Source organism: Neopelma chrysocephalum, unplaced genomic scaffold (assembly GCF_003984885.1).
Source record: "Neopelma chrysocephalum unplaced genomic scaffold, ASM398488v2 Primary Assembly neopelma1_93582, whole genome shotgun sequence".
Lineage (NCBI taxonomy): Eukaryota > Metazoa > Chordata > Aves > Passeriformes > Pipridae > Neopelma > Neopelma chrysocephalum.
This window is the reverse complement of record NW_020922297.1, coordinates 869-19474: the sequence shown is the minus strand read 5'-3', so window position 1 is coordinate 19474 and position 18606 is coordinate 869. Positions and strand designations below refer to the sequence as shown.

The 18606-nt window shown below is 53.0% G+C and overlaps 1 pseudogene; it reads right to left on the bottom strand.

Moving 5' to 3' along the window:
- Positions 1–15952: 15952 nt before the first annotated feature.
- LOC113980310 lies at positions 15953–17030 on the bottom strand (annotated as a pseudogene).
- Positions 17031–18606: the final 1576 nt, after the last annotated feature.

Here is an 18606-nt window from a genome sequence, read left to right as displayed (position 1 = left end):
TTGTTTCTTTCCCCAAGGTATTTTGATCTGTTAGGAGGAAAAGTCACTGCTGAGTTAGACCAGGCTTCTGCAGCCAAACATTACCCGTCTCACAGCCACCCCACTCTCAGGCTCTCTCTCCTCACTCAGACCTCCCTGCAGCTCCCTCCCCTGAGCTCTGGCTTTCGCTGGCTGAGGGGACCATTGGAACCAGGAACTCTGTGATGGGCTCCCAAGGATTCCTTCTTGCTCTGCTGGGAGAGAGAACTTGGAATGCAGGGTGATCTCAAATTAAATGTACTCGTGATACATCAAAGAGCTTCTCAGCTTTGCTGTTTGCAATTTGCCCAAATGAAGGACTGAGCTGAGGGAATTCTTTGTATTTGTTCACCTACTTGCACCTGCCACAGTTAGGAGTGGTTGTGGAGGTTTGAAATCCCTGACATTTCTATTGCACTGCAGGTTAATTCTTGTGGTTTCTGAGAGGCACAGGGGCGGTCCCTCAGTGCAGAAAGAAGAGCTGCTGTGCCCATCAGTCCTGGGCTCAGCTGCCCTGTGCTGGCAGCTTGGAGCTGGAGGAGCATCACACTCAAATGTTCCCCTCCAAAGAAACTGCACAGAGATCCAGGAATCCATGTCCAAAGAACAGATTGACACACTCCTCACCTTTTCATCTCTCCCCTCCCAGAGTGAGACACAAAATGCTCCTTGCAGCTGCCCAGAGCATTGCCATGGATTTAGCACTGAGGAGTTTTCTCCATGGGGATCCTGTGCAGCACAGAGATACTATGGCAGAGCTGTGCCCTTCTGGAGGGCACCTGCAGCCCTGCAGGACACCCAGGCAAACAGCTGAATACCCTGAAGGTGCCTGGAGGCCACTTGGGCACTTGGCTCCCCACAGCAGCACACAAAGGGTTTGTGTCTGGACAGGAATCTGCCCCCCCCAAACCCCACACTAGCTCAGAAAACTCACTGGTGAGAACAAGAAGAGCCCAGGCAGCAGGGGATGGCAGTGAAATGCCACAAGGCTGCTGCCAAGGGAGGAGGGACAGAGAGAGAGACAGCTGGAAATCAGTCCTTGCCTGGGCTCTGGCTGCTGCAGGGCAATGCACAGCCCAGCCCCCGTGGGCCTGAGGGCACAGGCTCTGCTTCGGCTGGGAAAGGAGCCCAGGGAGGAGTTGCTCAGGGAAGGGGTCTGTGCCACAGGGACAGCAGGGAGGGGCCCACATCCCCCTGCCCAGCACTTGTGGCAGCAGCTGCCTGTCCCTGCCTGCCTGTCTCTGGGTGAGGAGCTGTTCCTGCCAGCAGCCCCTCCCTGTGCCCAGCTCAGCTCCCTGCCAGTGCTCCCAGAACCATCTCCAGCCCAGTGCCCAGGGGCAGCTCTGCCTGGGCAGGGGCTGCAGAGCAGATCCCAGACACCCTGCAGTGGCTGGGAAGGGGGAGATGTTCTGGGGGGATGTGTTTCCTGAGAAGGACCCCTGGAAATGGCAGGAGGTCAAGCTGAAGCTGTGAGGAGCCCTGACCCTGCAGCTGAAGGGCCCTGCCCAGCCCTGCCCTGCCCTGAGGGGTCACTCCTTCCACCCACACCTTCTCCCTGCAGGGCTGTGGCAGCTCCTTGGCCGGGCTGAGAGCTGACCCTGGCAGGCAGCAGAGTCCCTGCCCCAGCACACAGAGCCCTGGGGGCAGGACCCTGCTCTGCACCACAGCCCTGGGCACCCCTGGCTGCACCCCCACCTTCCCAGCCCACAGCCAGCCCTGGCACAGGGAACCTTCTTGCCCTGGGCCTCTGAGGGGGCAGCAGCAAGTCCTGCTCTGCAGCAGCTTCTCCTGCTGCACCCCAGCAAATCCAGCAGAGCCATCCTGACAGCTCCTGCCACTGCTGGCATTTGGCAGCTGGGAGAGGCACTTGCAGGAACTCACCTGCACTGCTCTGCAGCCAGAGCCTGAGCGTGGTAAAGGGCTGGCAAGGTTCCTCCCCTGAGCAGCTCTCCCCTGTCCTCCCACCCCAGGATCCCTTCAACCTCCTGCTCCCTTCTCCTCTCTGCCCTTGCTGCCTGCAGCTCCTGCCCTGCTCTGCCATATGGCCACTTCCTCTGCACTGCAGCAACTGGGAGAGTCCTGCTGAAAGATCCTGGAAGCTGTGGGATGTGCCAGCTTTAGAAGATGCCTCCAGGAAGGGAAGTTGAACTTTCCTACAGCCAGAGAATTCTTCCTTCAAATCCTGGGAAGGTTTCTCCCATAGTGAGAGCTCAGTCACCTCCCAGCCCAGGCTGCCTCTCATCTCTCTGCCTTCTCTCCTGTGCCCTGGGTGCTGCAGGCAGTGCCCTCAGCCCTGCTGGGCTGTGCAGAGGAGCTGCTCCTGGGCAGAGCTGTGTCTTTGAAGCTCTTCTTGCTTGCCAGGAGCTCCCTGTGGGCCAGGAGCCTGGCCCAGCTCAGCAGCACAGCAACAGCCCCAGGCAGCCCTTGCTCTGCCCCTCTGGGCTCCCTCCAGCTGTCCCTGGGGCTCCAGGGGAACCTGCTGGCACACAGCTGAAGGAAATCATGATGTTCCTTCTCTCAGCTGGGCACAGACACTTCTTTCAGCACTGTCATTTCCCCAAACAGACACAAAGTCCAAGAGTCCCCTTTTCATGTCCCATCATTAGACAGGAAACCCAGACAGTGCTCAGGAGGGATCTCCTTCACCTGCACTGAGGGAAGGGCCTCAGCTGAGTCAACAGAGGTGTCTCCTTGTGGCTCTGCAGACCTGGGGCCAGAAGGACACTCAGCTCCCCCCACAACCCCCATGGGCTGGGATTCCTCCAACCCCAGCTCAGAGGGCCGAAAACAGGCACCTGCAGGTGACTCCTTGTCCCAACTCCCCTGGGAATGAATGAAGACCAAAGCCAGGAGTGACCTGCTGGGACACAAAGCCCTGGTTCCTTCTGAGGGGCCAGAGGTGACTGAGATTCCTGCTGGGAACTGCAGGCTCCAATGGAGCAGCTCCTAGGGACAGGGCAGCTGCTGTGGGATCTTCCTGGAGGCTGCTGGGACATTGCTTTGGCCAACTTCAGTGGCAGAAGGTGCCCACATGTAGGACAGGGGAACCTGTCACTGTTCTTTCTGTCCAGGGTAGCCCACAGAGGTGTTCAGGTGACCAAATGGAGTCAGGTGGCACAGGGAGAGAGGTCTCTCTCCTGGTCTTTATCAGGGTATTTTCTTCATGTCCTTGGAGTACAATGGCAGTTGTATCCTGGACATCCCTTCACTGCTGAACCTAATTCACGGCAGCAGAGCCTGGATTGAAGAGCCAAGGAGGGGCCTGTAGTGCCAGGGGAGGTGCCAGGGCTCTGCAGCACAAGTGCAGCAGCTGCCATGGACAGCACAGGGCCTGTGCAGGAAGCCCGTCCCCATTCCCAGCAGTTGTGGGACAGGCACCACCCAGGGCTCCTCAGACACATTGGGGGCCTTTGGGGCAGGGAGTGAATCCCAGCCCTGCAGGGACACAAAGGCTGTCCCTTCTCTGCCCAGCCAAGGCCAGGCCAGGCACGAGTCCAAAGCACATCAGCCCAGGCTGTCCACACTTGTTTCCTCCCTCTGCTGGCTCTTGTCTCCCCCAGCATTTCAGCAGCATGTGCTGATCTCCTCAGGGATCAGGCCTGGGATTTTCCCCCTGGGCCTGAGTCCCAGCATGTCCACCCCCAAGGCGTTTGTCAGCAAAGCCTCTGCACACCCCAGCTCTCGGGGCTTTCAGAGCAGCTTTCCCCACTGCAAGTCTGTTCTTAGCCCCGGTGCCCCCGCTGAGGGGCTGCAGCCAGACAGGTCCCAATGCCCTGCATGTGGGGCACAAGCAGGAGGAGCTGCAGCCCCAAGTCTCTCTTCATTCCACTTGCAGGCAATAACAGCCCAGGCCTGCTGAGACAGTTCCCAGGTTTGCAGGGCTGTGATGGGTTGGGAGAGAAGACCAAGGAGACAGAGGAGAGAAAGAGCAGGAGAGAGGTGTCCTCAGTGGGAAGGAGCTTCTTGGACCTGTGCAGCTGCTCTAGGGGATGAACAACTTGGGTGAACTTTTGTAGGAGAGGGTCAGAGGAGAGAGTGGTTTGGGTGACATTGTGGAGTGAGACAAAGAGCCCATTGAAGTTGGCTTTGATAACCCTGGAATTCACTGAAAAGGCACCATGACAGGATGCAAAGAGTCTCAGAGGTTTGTGCAGGGTCTTGGTCAAGACAGCCCTTGGGACCCAGGCCTTTAGAGCACAGCTGGCAGGTTGGTGGACAACAGGGAGGCTCATCTGCATCTGCTTCTGTGCAAGAGGATACCAAGAGGTTACCATAGAAACTGACAGGAGCGATGGGACTGTATGGTGGTTGCCATGGTAACTGACTATAACATTGGGGATGTATGAGTGTTGCCATGGTAACCAACCAAAGCAATGGCACTGTATGATGGTTGCCATGGTAACCGACTGTAGCAGCGGAAAGTATGATAGTTGCTACGGTAACTGAATATTGCAAGGGAAATGTGTGATGGTTGCCATGGTAACCAACCAGGGCACTGAGAATGTGTGATAATTGCCATGGTAACTGAGCATAGCAATGGGAATGTCTGATGGTTGCCATGGTAACTCACCGTGGCAATTGGAATATGTGATGGTTGCCACGGTAACTGAGCATAGCAACGTGCGTGTATGATGGTTGCCATGGTAACTGATCATAGCAACACGGCTGTATGCTGGTTGCCATGGTAACCGACCATAGCAATGGGAATGTATGCTGGTTGCCATAGTAACCGACTGTAGCAATGGGAATGTGTGATGGTTGCCACTGTAAATGACCGTAGCAATGAGAATATGTGATGATTGCAATGGTAACCGACCTTAGCAATGGCAATGTATCATGTTTGCCATGGTAACTGACTGTAGTAATGGGAATGTATGATGGCTGCCATGGTAACTGAGTGTAGCAAAAGGAATATATGATGGTTGCCATGGTAACTCAGCATAGGAACGGGAATGTATAATGGTTTCCATGGTAACTGATCGTAGGAATGGGAATATATGATGGTTGCCATGGTAACTCAGCATAGGAATGGGAATGTATAATGGTTTCCATGGTAACTGATCGTAGGAATGGGAAATTATGATGGTTGCCATGGTAACTGACCTAGAAATTGGAATATATGTTGTTTGCCATGGTAATCGACTGTAGCAAGGGGAATGTATGCTGGTTGCCATGGTAACTGACCATATCAGTGGGAAGTATGATAGTTGGCATGGTAACCAACTGTATCAATTGGAATGCATAATGGTTGCCATGGTAACTGTTTATCTTTCATGGCTAGGCTTCGCGAACGAAGATTTGGGAAGGGCTCTACCCACGTTTCTTGCAAGCGCGTTGGTGGCTAAAAAGGCCAATATGAGAAAGGCAAGTCCGGTTGCAAAAGGCACAGCAGAAAGACTCCTTAGATGGTATATTCTGCAAGGCTCGATTCTTTCTGTGTTGTCTTTTCTCCTCAAGGGTGATCCTGCGTGAGTTCTCAAAAGCGTCAGCAGCGTTATAAATGGTGTGTCTCCAGGCCTCCTGATTGGAAGTCAGAGTAGACCAGTTATGCTGATCAATATGGCCAAGGCTGAGATGTTGTTTCAGGGAGTCCTTGTATCTCCTCTTCGGGGCTCCTCTCTTGCGGCAGCTGGTGGCAAGTTCACCATAAAGCAGGATCTTAGGGAGACGGTGGTTGGTCCTTCATCCTGAAGACGTGCCCTGCCCAACGCAGCTGCGTTCTCAGCAGCATGGCCTCAATACTTGTGATTGCTGCCTGTTCAAGAACAGAAGTATTGGTCACATAATCTGACCAGTGGATGTTTAGGATTGTATGGAGGCAGCGTTGATGGAAGCGTTCTAGGAGATGCAGGTGGTGGAGGTAGATGATCCATGATTCGGAACCATAAAAAAGAGTAGACAGCACTATGGCTCTGTAAACACTGATCTTGGTAGTTTTCTTCAAGTGTTTATTACGCCAAACTCTTTTATGGAGTTTTCCAAAAGCACAATATGCCTTTGCTAACCTGTTATCTATCTCCCCGTCAATCTTACCATCCGAGGAGATGAGGCTGCCTAAGTAATTAAACTGTTGGAGAAATTTAGGTTCTGATTGCAAAAAAAATTATAATACATTCTATACACAATCCTAACTATCTCTCCTGTGATAAACCAGTATTTACAATGGATCAAATCTCTTCTCCCTCCAAGAAAAGTCCAGAAGGGAAAAAGGAAAGATCCTTTCCACCCTCAGGGCAGCAGTCTCTCTTCTTCCATGCAGCAGTCCTAGCTGAAGTTGGAGCTGGATCTCTTTCCATGACACACAAGGGGGGGTCTCCTTTCACCTCTCTCAGCCCTTCGGCTCCAAGCAAAGGTCTCTCTCCCGTGGACTGCCATTGCTGGGACAAAAGCTCGCCTCACCATGTCATCTCATGGGGTGGAAGACCCCCAGGAAGGTCCACTCCTCGAGGGCTTGAGTTCCCTCAATGAGTCAGAAGGTTAGGGCAGCTTTCAGTTGAAAGTCTTGGCCTCAAGCATCCTATCAGAGCTCCTTTGCTCTGTCTCAGCTGCCAGCCTGGCAGCAGCAGCAGCGGGCCAAGGCCCTCCTCCGCATTCCCTCCAGCCGTCCCACTCCAGCTTCCAGGACGGCTGAGCTTCTTAGCTCCTCTCTCTCTCTCTGCTGCATGCTGCATTTTAGCACTTCCATCAAGTAGGAGTCCACCACCTCCTCCTAGGAGGGCTCTCAGAGGGGTTTTGGGGACTTTGATTCAGTTCTTACCCCCAAAACTGTCTCTGGAGAGCTTAGTTCTCTCTCTCTCTCTCTCTCTCTCTCTCTCCATTAGACATCTCTGTGTCTTCCTGCTTGGCTGCAGGCCGTCTTTGCTGCTTCTTATCTCTTGGCTTTCAGCCATAGCCTCTGCTCAGTGCTGTCTCTGCTGCCGCCTTTCCGTCTTCTGCTGCCCACTCCCAGTGGAGAAGAACTCCCAGCTTTTTCAGTCCCAGACCTGGGTCCAGTTGAACACTGTTTCCGAGTTTCTAGGACCCCAGCCGGGGGGCTGAGGGGGCGTGGTCCCCAGCGGGGCTCCTGCCCCTTCTCCCCTCATGCTCTCAGAACATGGCCACTTCTTCTCCAACTACCTCATCCCCCTTCTTTTCCGCTCTGCTGTGATAGGTTTGAATTTTGCAGGGGCGCTGATTGGGTCAACATCAGCAGAGACACCACCCCCTCGGGGGTTCCCATTTTTTGAACTCCAGGGGGAAAAAACACCTTTTTTCCCCACCACACCCCCGGAAACCAAAGAACCAAGCCCCCACCATGGGACAGTTCAACCCCATCCGTGTGCCAAAGGCTCCTTTGGGATGTCACAGCCTATCCTCTCCATTCCGGAATAGCCCCTGGTGACCAAAGAACCAACACCTCACACCCCACAGTGCAGCCCCACCCGTGTTCCATGGGCACCTTTGGGATGTCACAGCCTATCCTCTCCATTCCGGAATAGCCCCTGGCAACCAAAGAGCCAACGCCTCACCACCCTGAAATGCAGCCCCACCCATGTGTCATGGACCCCTTGGTGATGTCACGGCCTATCCTCTCCATTCCGGAATGGGCCTTGGCAACCAAAGAACCAACGTCCTACAACCCCAAAGTGAAGCCCCACCTGTGTGCCATGGGCCCCTTTGTGATGTCACAGACTATCGTCTCCATTCCAGAATAGCCCCTGGCGACCAAAGAACCAACACCCCACACCAGCACAGTGCAGACCAAGCCATGTGCTTTTGGCCCTTTTGTGATGTCACGGACTATCCTCTCCACTCCAGAATGGCCCCTTGTGGTCGTTTCACCTTTCCTGAACGCCAGGTGTCCATCTAGACTACGTTAACCAACACCACCTCAGAGGGAAAGGGAAGAGAGAAGAAAAAAAAAACATAAAAAATCAGGTTTACTAAGGAAAGGCAGTTAACTTATACACTGAGAAGGAAAATAAGACTAAAAGCACTACACACAGACAGGGAAAAAGAAACTAACAGTAAAATTCTACTTCCCCATGAGAAGCGAGGGGAAGCAGCTCTCTACAGGGCAGCTATCGCGGAAGGGAGAGAGCAAGCTGCTTCCTCCTCGCTCTCTTATATCTGAGCTGACGTAACAGGGTATGGAATATCTGTTTGGTCAAAATAAATCAGCTGACTTACCCTAGGTTCTCTCCCAGGAAAAGGAAATGTTATTTAGGTAAACAAACCCACTGCAATCTCCACCCCTTTTTCCATACCATTTTACGTCACACCCATATCCCATATTCGCCTATATCCTGCGCTTATACAGGTCTTGTCTTCTAAGGCTATCTTATTGTTGAACACCAGCATCAGCTTAGTTTGGGTCTTCCTCATCTGGTGACTTATTTCCTGTAACATACAACTCAGAATACGAATTAATTTTCCCCCAAAGTTAAATCTCCTTGATGCACACACCGGGTCTCTCCATCTTCTCTCATTATCCACCAAGTATATCCTGGTCCCTGAGCAAAGACAATCCCACGAATGGGTTTGCCTTGGCTCGAGACAAGGTTAATCCAAACTGCTTTACCTAACATACCTCTCAAGTGAATTACTGGGACTTTGTCTCCATCCACAATGTGAAGAAATTCTGATTGGGAAGGGTCGGCTCGATTGACGGAGCCTCTGGTGTTGACTAGCCATGTAGCCTTTGCTAGGTGCTGATCCCAATTATTGAAAGTTCCCCCACCCAATGCCTTCAGAGTGGTTTTCAGCAGCCAGGGCTGGGCTTTCCAGGAGGGTGTCCTGAAGAACTCTCCAACCCACAGGCTGGATGGAGTGGAGCCCTGCCCTGCCCTTTGTGCCATTGGAAACAGCCCATGGTCCTGCTCAGCCTTGTTCTTGGCTACTGAGCCTTCCAGGACTATGGCAGAGGGTGGAGAGGAGTGATCCCCATCCTGCTGGGTCTGCTCCCCACCCTGACCAGCATGGCCAGTGCAGGGTCAGCCCAGGGTGCCACAGCCCCTCCCTGTGCAGAGCAGCACCTCCAGCTCAGGGCCCTGCAGGGATCCCAGGCTGGGATCTGCAACTGGCCAAGGCAGCCTGGACACACTGACCTGGGCAAAGGGATGTCCCGGGAGAAGAGCAAGGGAGCATTTGTGGGCCTGCAGAGAGGAATCCCTGACACAGAGAAACCTCTTTCTGCAGCCCCCCTGGGGACAGGCTGCTCTGTCCCTAGGCCAGGACTCTGTGCTGGGCTGGGCAGAGGGGCTGGCACTGAGGGGCACAGTCAGGCTGTGCTGGGCATCTCCTGGTGGTGACACCAGGGCTCCTGCAGTTTCCCTGACCTCCATTTCCTCCTGCCATACTGAATAGGCAGCCCCTGAGCTGATGGGGATGCTGAGACTCCTCTCTGTGCCCCAGGAGCTGCTGTGCCCTTCAGAGGGGCTGGGGCTGTGGGGGGAGAGCCCAGAGCCCTCCAGCACCCTGGGCTGGGCACTGCTGTGGGGCCAGCTCAGACTGGGCTGCTCCACCAGTTGACCTCCAGAATGAAATCACTTCTGATTTTCTCCTGAAGGACCATGAGAATATGTGTTGTGTCCTGAGCACTAAACTGGAACCATGGTATAATAGAAAAGGTTTTGGTGTCAGGGATATTGAGAAAGCTGGGCAGTGTCACTGGGAGACCTCTCCCAAACCCTTGGAAAGGCCAGAGCCAGCCCAGAGCTTCCTGGGGCCTTGGCAAAGGCAGACATGGAACCAGTCTGCAAACAGGGCAGCAAGGAGGGTTGGCAGAGTTCCAGACTGCTCAGGCTCAGCAGGGAAGGGGATATGGCAAGTCCTCCTGCAGCCATTCCCAGGCATGGGAAGGACAAGGCAGGGATTGCAGAACCCCTGTGGGAGGGAAAAGAAGGGGATGTTTTGTGCCCAGACTTCAGCAAGGCCTTTGACATGATCTCCTGTGTCTCCTTATGGCCAGACTGGTGAGAGCTGGACTGGACAAGTGAAACATGTGGTGGGTGGGAAGTTGAATGACTGATGAGGGTCAAAAGTCATGGCACAAATTCCTCTTGGCAGCAACTTCCAGGTGACATCTATCAGGGACCAGCCCTTGACCATTCCTATGGAACATCTTTATTATGTCTCTGGATGATGGGATGAAATGCACTTTCCAATTCTTTGTGGATGATGCCAAGTTGCAGCGAGTCTGTGAGAAACCTCGTCTAGTTAATGGTGACTTGTACAAAAAATTTGGTCAAGATGACTGAGTTGGTTAAACTTGTCTTGCCATCAGGTGCCCAGCAAGGCCCAGGACAATGAAGAAACAACGCATGGGTCAGAGGAAAAGCGATTTAAAAGGGGGGCAAAAAGATCAAACACAACCAAACCAAACACAAACAAACACAAAATGACAGAATATGCTGAGTTGGAAGGGACCCACAGGGATCATCCAGTCCAACCCAACTCTTCCATTGCCATCTGCCCCCACCCCAGCAGGCTCTGGAGCAAAGCACGGCTGAGGTCCAGCCCAGCTCTGCTCTGACAGAAAGAACCTGCAGTCAGGGACAGGAAGAGGACAAAGTCTTTTTTAACCAACCTGAGGAATTATGGGCTCAATGACCTCCTGTATTCCTGGGCACTTTAATGACCCTGTGGATCAGCTTTGGTAGCAGTGAGGGGGCTGCAGGTTCCCCTTAGGGAAGAGGAGATCAAGAGTTGACTCTGTGTCAGAGAGAGCCAGTTTCAGGTGGCTCCAAAATGGACCAGCCAGTGCCCAAAGCTGAGTCAAAAAGCAATTCCAGAGGCACCTCTGTGATAACCCTTTGGAGAAAGGATAAAATCCAGGGTGCTGGAACCCAGAGAGGAGTGAGAGAAATGGGGGAGAAACAACCCTGCATGCACCAAGGGGAGTGGAGAAGGAGGAGGAGTGAGAGAGAGCCTTGGTGGGCACTTGGTAGCCAAAAGCCAACCCCCCAACCCCTGAGAGCCACAGCTGAGCCCAGCACAAAAGCTCCTTTAGATCTGGAGGTTCTTTGCAGCAGCTTTTTAGCAGAGCTGCCAGATGGGCCATCAAAGGGGATGCTGAGCTGGGTCTGAAACCTGTGTGATCCTTGGTCAGCCTTGGTTCTGTAGGAAAGAACTATAGAATCCTAAATAGTTGGAGTCAGATGGGACCTTTTTAGGTCATCTAGTCCAACCCACTGCAATGAACAGGGACACCTTCAACTACATCAGGTTGCTCACAACCCTTTCTAACCCAGCCTTGAACGTTTCCAAGAGTGGGGCATCTATGACCTCTCTGAGTGACTCGTGCCAGTGTTTCACCACCCTCAGTGTAAAAAATTTCTTCCTTACATCTCATTAAAATCTGCTCTTTTTTAGTTGAAAACCATTATCACTTGTCTTATTACATCTAAGTCTGTGCCCATCCTTCTTATAGGTATGATCTCAGGAACTCCTGACAAGCCTTGACCAAACCAGCTGAGCAATGAAGAGCCACTGGACTGGACCAGGAGTGTGGTGAAGTGTCCCTGGACTGGACCAGGTGATCTTGGATAATAAAGGTGGGAACAATCCGGAGTGTGACAGCTGAGGAACATGGGATGATCAGTCATCCCATGAAAACCTGGGAACATTCCCTGCCTGAATTGCAGTCCAAATGGAACAGTTTGCATACAATTCCCAAATATTTTGGAAACTCCAGTCATTCCTGACACCAGGACGGAAATTCAGCAGATAACTAAAACCAGTCCCCTTGGGAGCCCACAACCAGCAGTGCTGAGGGAGGCCCTGGCAGCTCCCCAGCACCTCCCTCTCAGTGGGACACCTCTGGCAGCCTCTCGCAGCTTGGGAACCCTCCAGTTTGCAACACTCCAAAGACTGGCGCTGATGCCCAGGACAATTCTGATCCCCCTCTACAAACAGTCCTCCAACTGTGACCCTTGTCTGTTGGCAAACACAAAGGGATTTGGGGCAGGGTTTCCCTGACAACAAGGAGAATTTGGGAGAGGGACCTTTCCACACCCAGCTATTGATGTGTCCACACATCTCTGCCTGGGTGTGGGTGTGAATTGACTGGGGTATGAATGTTGTTCTTGTGAATCTATAATTCAGTCACTGTTAAAATTGTAGCAAATGTTATCGAACAAGTTGATAATCGTTCAATTGGCCAATGATGAAGTGCTACTAATCTCTTTTGCCCGCTTGTCTTTGGATACAAATCCTTTGCACCCTGACCCTCTTGCATCCCAAGGCTTTGGGTAAATCATTCCCTTTCATCAAAAAATATATATTTTTTATAAAATCTTCCTCCTTAGCTAAACTACAAAACAACTGCAATTAGCTGTTCAAGTCTTGAAGACTTGAAGACAATTAAAGGAAGGGAAATAATTTGTTTTTCAGTGTTTTAATGGGTCCCACGGTGTGTTTGGAGATGCATCAGCTGTCAATCCAAGATGGGCCATGTCAGAACTGATGAGGTTTGGGGGTGAGGAGCAAGGATGGTCATACAGGGTCAGTGTGGATCTCCTGAGGAGACACTCAGCATCAAGATCACTTGGAGAACACCTCTATCACCTCTCCTCTGAACTAAAAATATCCATAATTGAATTAAAACAAAAAAAGTACAAATTTTGAAGACTTGTTTTGAAATTGCCTTGAAGACAATTAAAGGAAGACAAAGAGATCCTGAGGGATTTCTGCATTTTAGTGAGCCCCACGGTGTGTTTGCAGCCCAGCCCATGATGCTGAGGTACTGAGAGAAGATTGAAGCAACTGCTCAAGAAGTCAGAAGCCCAACTCCAAGTCCCTTGAAGCATTGCTGGGCCCCACTGAGGGCAGGCACTGACAAAGCCTCCCCAGGGACTCCTTCGAGTAGATCCTTGGAGGCCAGGAGTGCAGGCAGACAAAGGCTCTGGGCAGGCCCCTGCAATGCTGAGCAAAGCCTGCCTTGGTTTTGTGGAGCACAAAGGTCAAGGCCTGAGCTCCAGGCCCTGGCCCAGCAGATCCTGTCCCTCCCGGCTGGCTCAGGGCTGTTTGGGGGGCAGTGGGATGGGAGAGGGAGGAACAACAAAGGCCCAAAACTGGGCAACCCCTGCCAGGCTCCTGAGGGAGGGGCGAGGCAGAAACCAAGTGCAGAACCTGCAAGGCAAGTTGCTTGTGGTGGCCTGAGTGGCAGAGGCAGCTGCCAGAGGCAAGGGGACAAAGGCCTGGGTGCCTTTGGGCCTTGCGGCCCTGCCAGAGCCCTTGGCCATCTCTCCTGCAGGCTGTCCTGCCCTGGCCCTGCTGCTGCTCTGGCCTTGCAGGCTGCACACACCCCTCCTGCTTTCCCACCCCCCTCCCAGCAGCATTTCTAGACCCTCCCTGATGTCTCTGCACCAGCTCTGGCTGTTTCCTGAAACACAAAGCCATGGGCTGATCCTGACTCCCTCTGGGTGACCTCTTGCACCACAAGGGTCCCCGTTGAGTGACATTTCTTTTTCCTCACCTCCAGTCTGAACCTTCCATGCTACTCTTTGTGGAGATTTCATTCATTTCCAATACAGAAAAAAGCTCCATCCTGTCATATCTCCTCTAGATCCTCTCCAGTTCTTCCTCATTCCTCCAGAATGGGGAACCTCACAGACAGACAGACCAGTCCAGATGTGGTGACCTCAGGGCTGAGTCCAGGGGGTGACAACTCCCTTGTCTGGGTGCCCACACTCCCCCTAAGACAGCCTCATGTGCAGTTGGCCTTAAATCAAGGGGCCATTCTTATTCTTTGTAATGTCACGGAATCAAGTGGCACCGTGACACTGCAGGGCCTCATGGAACCAAAGGAACGCAGGGACACTGTGGAACCTCATGGAACCAAGGGTCCATTGTGACATGTGGGGTCTCTTTGGAACAAAAGGAACCTTGAGACATCTCAGAGCCTCCTGGAACCAAGGGGCCACTGTGCCTCCCCAGAACTCCATGGAATCAAGCAGAGCCGCTGCCTCCCCCCCGCCGCCACACGGACCAGAGTCGCCGGTTCTGCCCCGCTTGGACACCTCTGGAGTCAGTGTGTTCTTGGGCAGCACAACTGATCTAGACCAGAGAGTTTCCCAGATTTTGCTTTGCCCCCTCTTTCCTGTGGTTTTGTATTTTGTTCTTTGTTCATTCAGGGGGAAAAGAGGAAGGGAGGCATGTGTTGATCCCTGTTTTTATCTGTTTACAAAAGGGAGTTGGGTCGGGGGGGAGAGAGGAGGCAATTTCTCTCTCTGTTGTAGCTTTGAACTGTTCTGTTGGTATTGCTGTTTTTGCTGCTATATTTCTTGTCAGTCAACTCTTATTTTTTCACTTATACCTCCTTGTATTTTTTCTCTCTGTATTGGTGGGGAATAAAAGGGGAGTGAGTTCATTTTATTGGAGTTCCTGCCCCAATATGTGTCTTTAAACCAGGACAGGTTTCTCAAGGGCTCCCTGAAATTTGGCATCATCCACAAAGGACTTGAAAACACATTTTGTCCCAATGTACAGAGAGATAATAAAGATGTTCTATAGTGGTGTTCAAGGGCTGGTCACTGAGGGATTTCACCAGGAAGTTGCTGCCAAGAGGACTTTGTGCCGTGGATTTTATTGGACACTCTTCATTCAGCCAACTTCCCACCCACCACATCTTCCACTTCTTCAGTCCAACTCTCACCAGTCTGGCTCTAAGGAGACACAGGAGACCATGTCAAGGGCCTTGATAAAGTCTGGGCACAAAACATCCCCTTCTTTTCCCTCCCACAGGGATTCTGCAATCCCTGCCTTGTCCTTCCCATGCCTGGGAATGGTTCCAGGAGGACTTGCCATATCCCCTTCCCTGCTGAGCCTGAGCAGTCTGGAACTCTGCCAACCCTCCTTGCTGCCCTGTTTGCAGACTGCTTCCATGTCTGCCTTTGCCAAGGCCCCAGGAAGCTCTGGGATGGCTCTGGCCTTTCCAAGGGTTTGGGAGAGGTCTCCCAGTGACACTGCTCAACCTTCTCAATATCCCGGACACCAAAACCTTTTCCATATCCCACACTTCCAGAGGAGTGCTCAGGACACAACACAGGTTGTCCTGGTGGTTCTGGAGAATGAGAAGAGATTTCTTTCTAGAGGTCAACCCCTCCAATTGGATTTGAGTGCAGCTGAAAGTTTAGCTCAGCATTTTCCCCAGTGCCTCCCTGCCCTGAAGGTCTCTGGCCATCAGGCTGGAGCTGAGGGGGTTGGGCAGGTGCCTGAGGAGGGTGTAGAACAAGGGCTGTGTCCAACTCTGCCAGGAGGGCTGTGCTGGGCAAGGAGGAGGAGGCTGCAGAAAACAGCGGCACTGGGGAGGTGAGAGGAGCAGGGGGAGAGACCTTGTGCCTGCCCACGCTGGGCAGGAGCTGCCCCAGGATGGCAGCTCTGAAGCACTCACAGGATGTCCCTGTGAACAGGAGGGGAAGACTGGATCTGAAAATGAAACCTGGAAAGCAAAGAGCAGGAGGGTCATGGTGACACTGCAGGAGAGTTGCAGCCCTGGAGCAAGGTCACAGAAGAAGTGACCCAGTACATGCAGCGGCCTCAGAAGATCCCACAGCATCCTGCAGATGCTGGAAGGGAGCTCAGCTCTGCTTCAGAAGTTCCCAGGGCCTGTCCCTGCCTGTGCTCCCAGTGCTTCCAGCCCCCAGGACTGTTCTCAGAGAGCACTCAGGCCTTACATCGAGAAAGGGGCTCAGGAGGACAGTGTGGAAGTGGCAAGAGAGCAGCTCTGCAAAGACCAAGCACTGTTGCTCCCTGGCAGTGCTGCTGGGCTGGGATTATTGTCCCCTTCCCTTTTGCAAATACACCCTGTCCTGCAGTGTGCTGTCCTTTAGGAATATTTAAGAAGAAGGGTCTTGGACAAAGAAGGCACTGCAGGGTCCTTTATTTTGTTTAAATACTCAGAGAGTACAATTCACCATTTATACATCTCTGGGTCAAATTGAATGGGTAGACACTAAGCTAGAAGACAGGTGCATAATAATATTTAATTGCGTAGAAAATTATTGCAAGAATAACTAGATGACCTCCAGGAAAAACGTGAGAAGGGCCATTAAGGAGTCCCCTTCTGAATGCTATGAACCAGAAAACAGGCACTTTATTGCTCCTGAAAAGCATCCAGTCATCATTTTCTTCAGGGCATTCTTGAACTCCTGGTTCCTGAGGCTATAGATGAGGGGGTTCAGTGCTGGAGGGACCAGTGAGTACAGAATAGCAAACACCATGTCCAGGGTTGGGGAGGAGATGGAGGGGGGCTTCAGGTAGGCAAATGTTGCAGTGCTGATAACAATAGAGACCACAGCCAGGTGAGGGAGGCACGTGGAAAAGGCTTTGTGCCGTCCCTGCTCAAAGGGGATCCTCAGCACAGCCCTGAAGATCTGCACATAAGAGAAAACAATGAAAATGAAACAACCAAACACTAAACAGACACTAACCACAATGAGCCCAATTTCCCTGAGGTAACCTGAGTGTGAGCAGGAGAGCTTGAGGATGTATGGGATTTCACAAAAGAACTGGCCCAGGGCATTGCCCTGGCACAGGGGCAGGGAAAATGTATTGGCTGTGTGCAGCAGAGAATAGAGAAAGCCAGTGGCCCAGGCAGCTGCTGCCATGTGGGCACAAGCTCTGCTGCCCAGGAGGGTACCGTAGTGCAGGGGTTTGCAGATGGCAACGTAGCGGTCCTAGCACATGATGGTCAGGAGACAAAACTCTGTTGCAAGGAAGAAAAACAGCAGAAAGACCTGTGCAGCACATCCGGCATAGGAGATGGTCCTGGTGTCCCAGAGGGAATTGTGCATGGCTTTGGGGACAGTGGTGCAGATGCAGCCCAGGTCTGTGAGGGAAAGGCTGAGCAGGAAGAAGCCCATGGGGGTGTGCAGGTGGTGGTCGCAGGCTACGGCGCTGAGGATGAGGCCGTTGGCCAGGAGGGCAGCCAGAGAGATGCCCAGGAAGAGCCAGAAGTGCAGGAGCTGCAGCTCCCGCCTGTGTGCGAAGGCCAGGAGGAGGAACTGGGCCATGGAGCTGCTGTTGGACATCTGCTGTTCCTTAGGACAAGGTCTGTTCAGAAAAGGAAAGCACAGGGAACAATTGAGACAGCCCCCTCTCAGCAAAGCCAGGGCAGTTTTCAGGGAAATCCCCTCCAAGTCAAGGCATTTCTTTTCTCTGGTTTGTGCTCTCTGAGGGTGCTGTGAGGAGCAGGAGCTCTGCCCATGTGCTGCCAAGGACTCAGCTTTGCTCTGCTGCAGTGCAGACATGGAGCTGGTTTGGGACAGCTCTCATGATCACAGGGGATGTCACATGGAACCCAGCTTTGATGGAAAAGTTCAATTCCTGTACTGTTTTCTCAGAGCAATTTGTGCTGCAGGAGAGAGGCACAGTGTATCCTTAAAATAATTTTGACTGGGTTTTTTGTTTACAATCATAACACCTGGTGGTGTTTTCTTAGGGTCAAATTTTTCTGATGGCAAATCTGAAGAGTGTTGAGACAGGACAGGCAGAAGGGCTGAGCTCTCTGTTGCTTATTGCAGAGCCAGGAGAGCTGCAGTGCCTCTCAGTCTGTTTCCCATCTGCCCTGCACTTTCCCTTGGGCTGCCTTGAAGAGGACTTCACACTCAGATTCATCTTTTAAAACCCCACCAAGATCTGTGCTGAGAGCAGGGCAGCACTGCTTGAAAGGGCAGCTCTGGGAAGTGTCCCCTGTGCCAGCCCAGAGGTGCAGCTGTGCTGGACAGAGCAGGACAGGAGCCCTCCGGCAGAGAAGCCAAGGGCTGGGGCAGGAGAGTGCCCACCCCCACGGGAAGGCTCAGCACTGCCCAGGATCCTGTGCTCATCTCTGATCCTGCCTGAAATATTCATCTCTGGGAGTAAAAGTCTTTGAATTTCAGTGCAGCCTCTTGAATGGAGAGAACAATGTCTCTGCTACAATGCCTAAGCAGGAAACACACCTCAGGACTAATTCCTTTCCTGTAGACCCTGTCTTTTCTGAGCTTTACAAAAGATTCTCCATTCAGTATGGTGTAGTGGTGTGGAGCTGTGAGCAGGTCTGACCCTGCAACAGCGAGACATGGAAAAGATCCTCCCTCAGCTGCCAGGTTTGCTCCTTGCCCACAGCCCTTGTGCCCCAGCCCTGGGAGCAGCTCCCCGGGCCGGCTGAGAGCTGCCCCTGGCAGGCAGCAGAGTCCCTGCCCAGCACAGCGCCCTGGGCTGCAGGACCCTGCTCTGTCCCACAGCCCTGGGCACCCCTGGCTGCACCCCCGGCTTCACAGCTCTTCCAAAGTGCCCCAAAACAGCCCCCTGCTCACCCATCCCATCAGCTGGGGCTGGGCCAGCTTTAGGAGATGCCTCCAGGAGCTGCCCCTGCACTGCCCTGCAGCCACAGACTCACCGTGTGCAGCCCTGCCAAGATTCCTCCTGCAGGGATCTCTCAGCCCTCCTGCCAGTGCTGAGCCCCTGGAAGCTCTGTCTGTGCCCTGCTGGTGTCCCTGAGCTGCCCTGGCAGTGCCCTCAGCCCTGCTGGGCTGTGCAGAGGAGCTGCTCCTGGGCAGAGCTGTCTCTTTGAAGTTCTTCTTGGTTGCCAGGAGCTCCCTGTGTGCCAGGAGCCCGGCCCAGCTC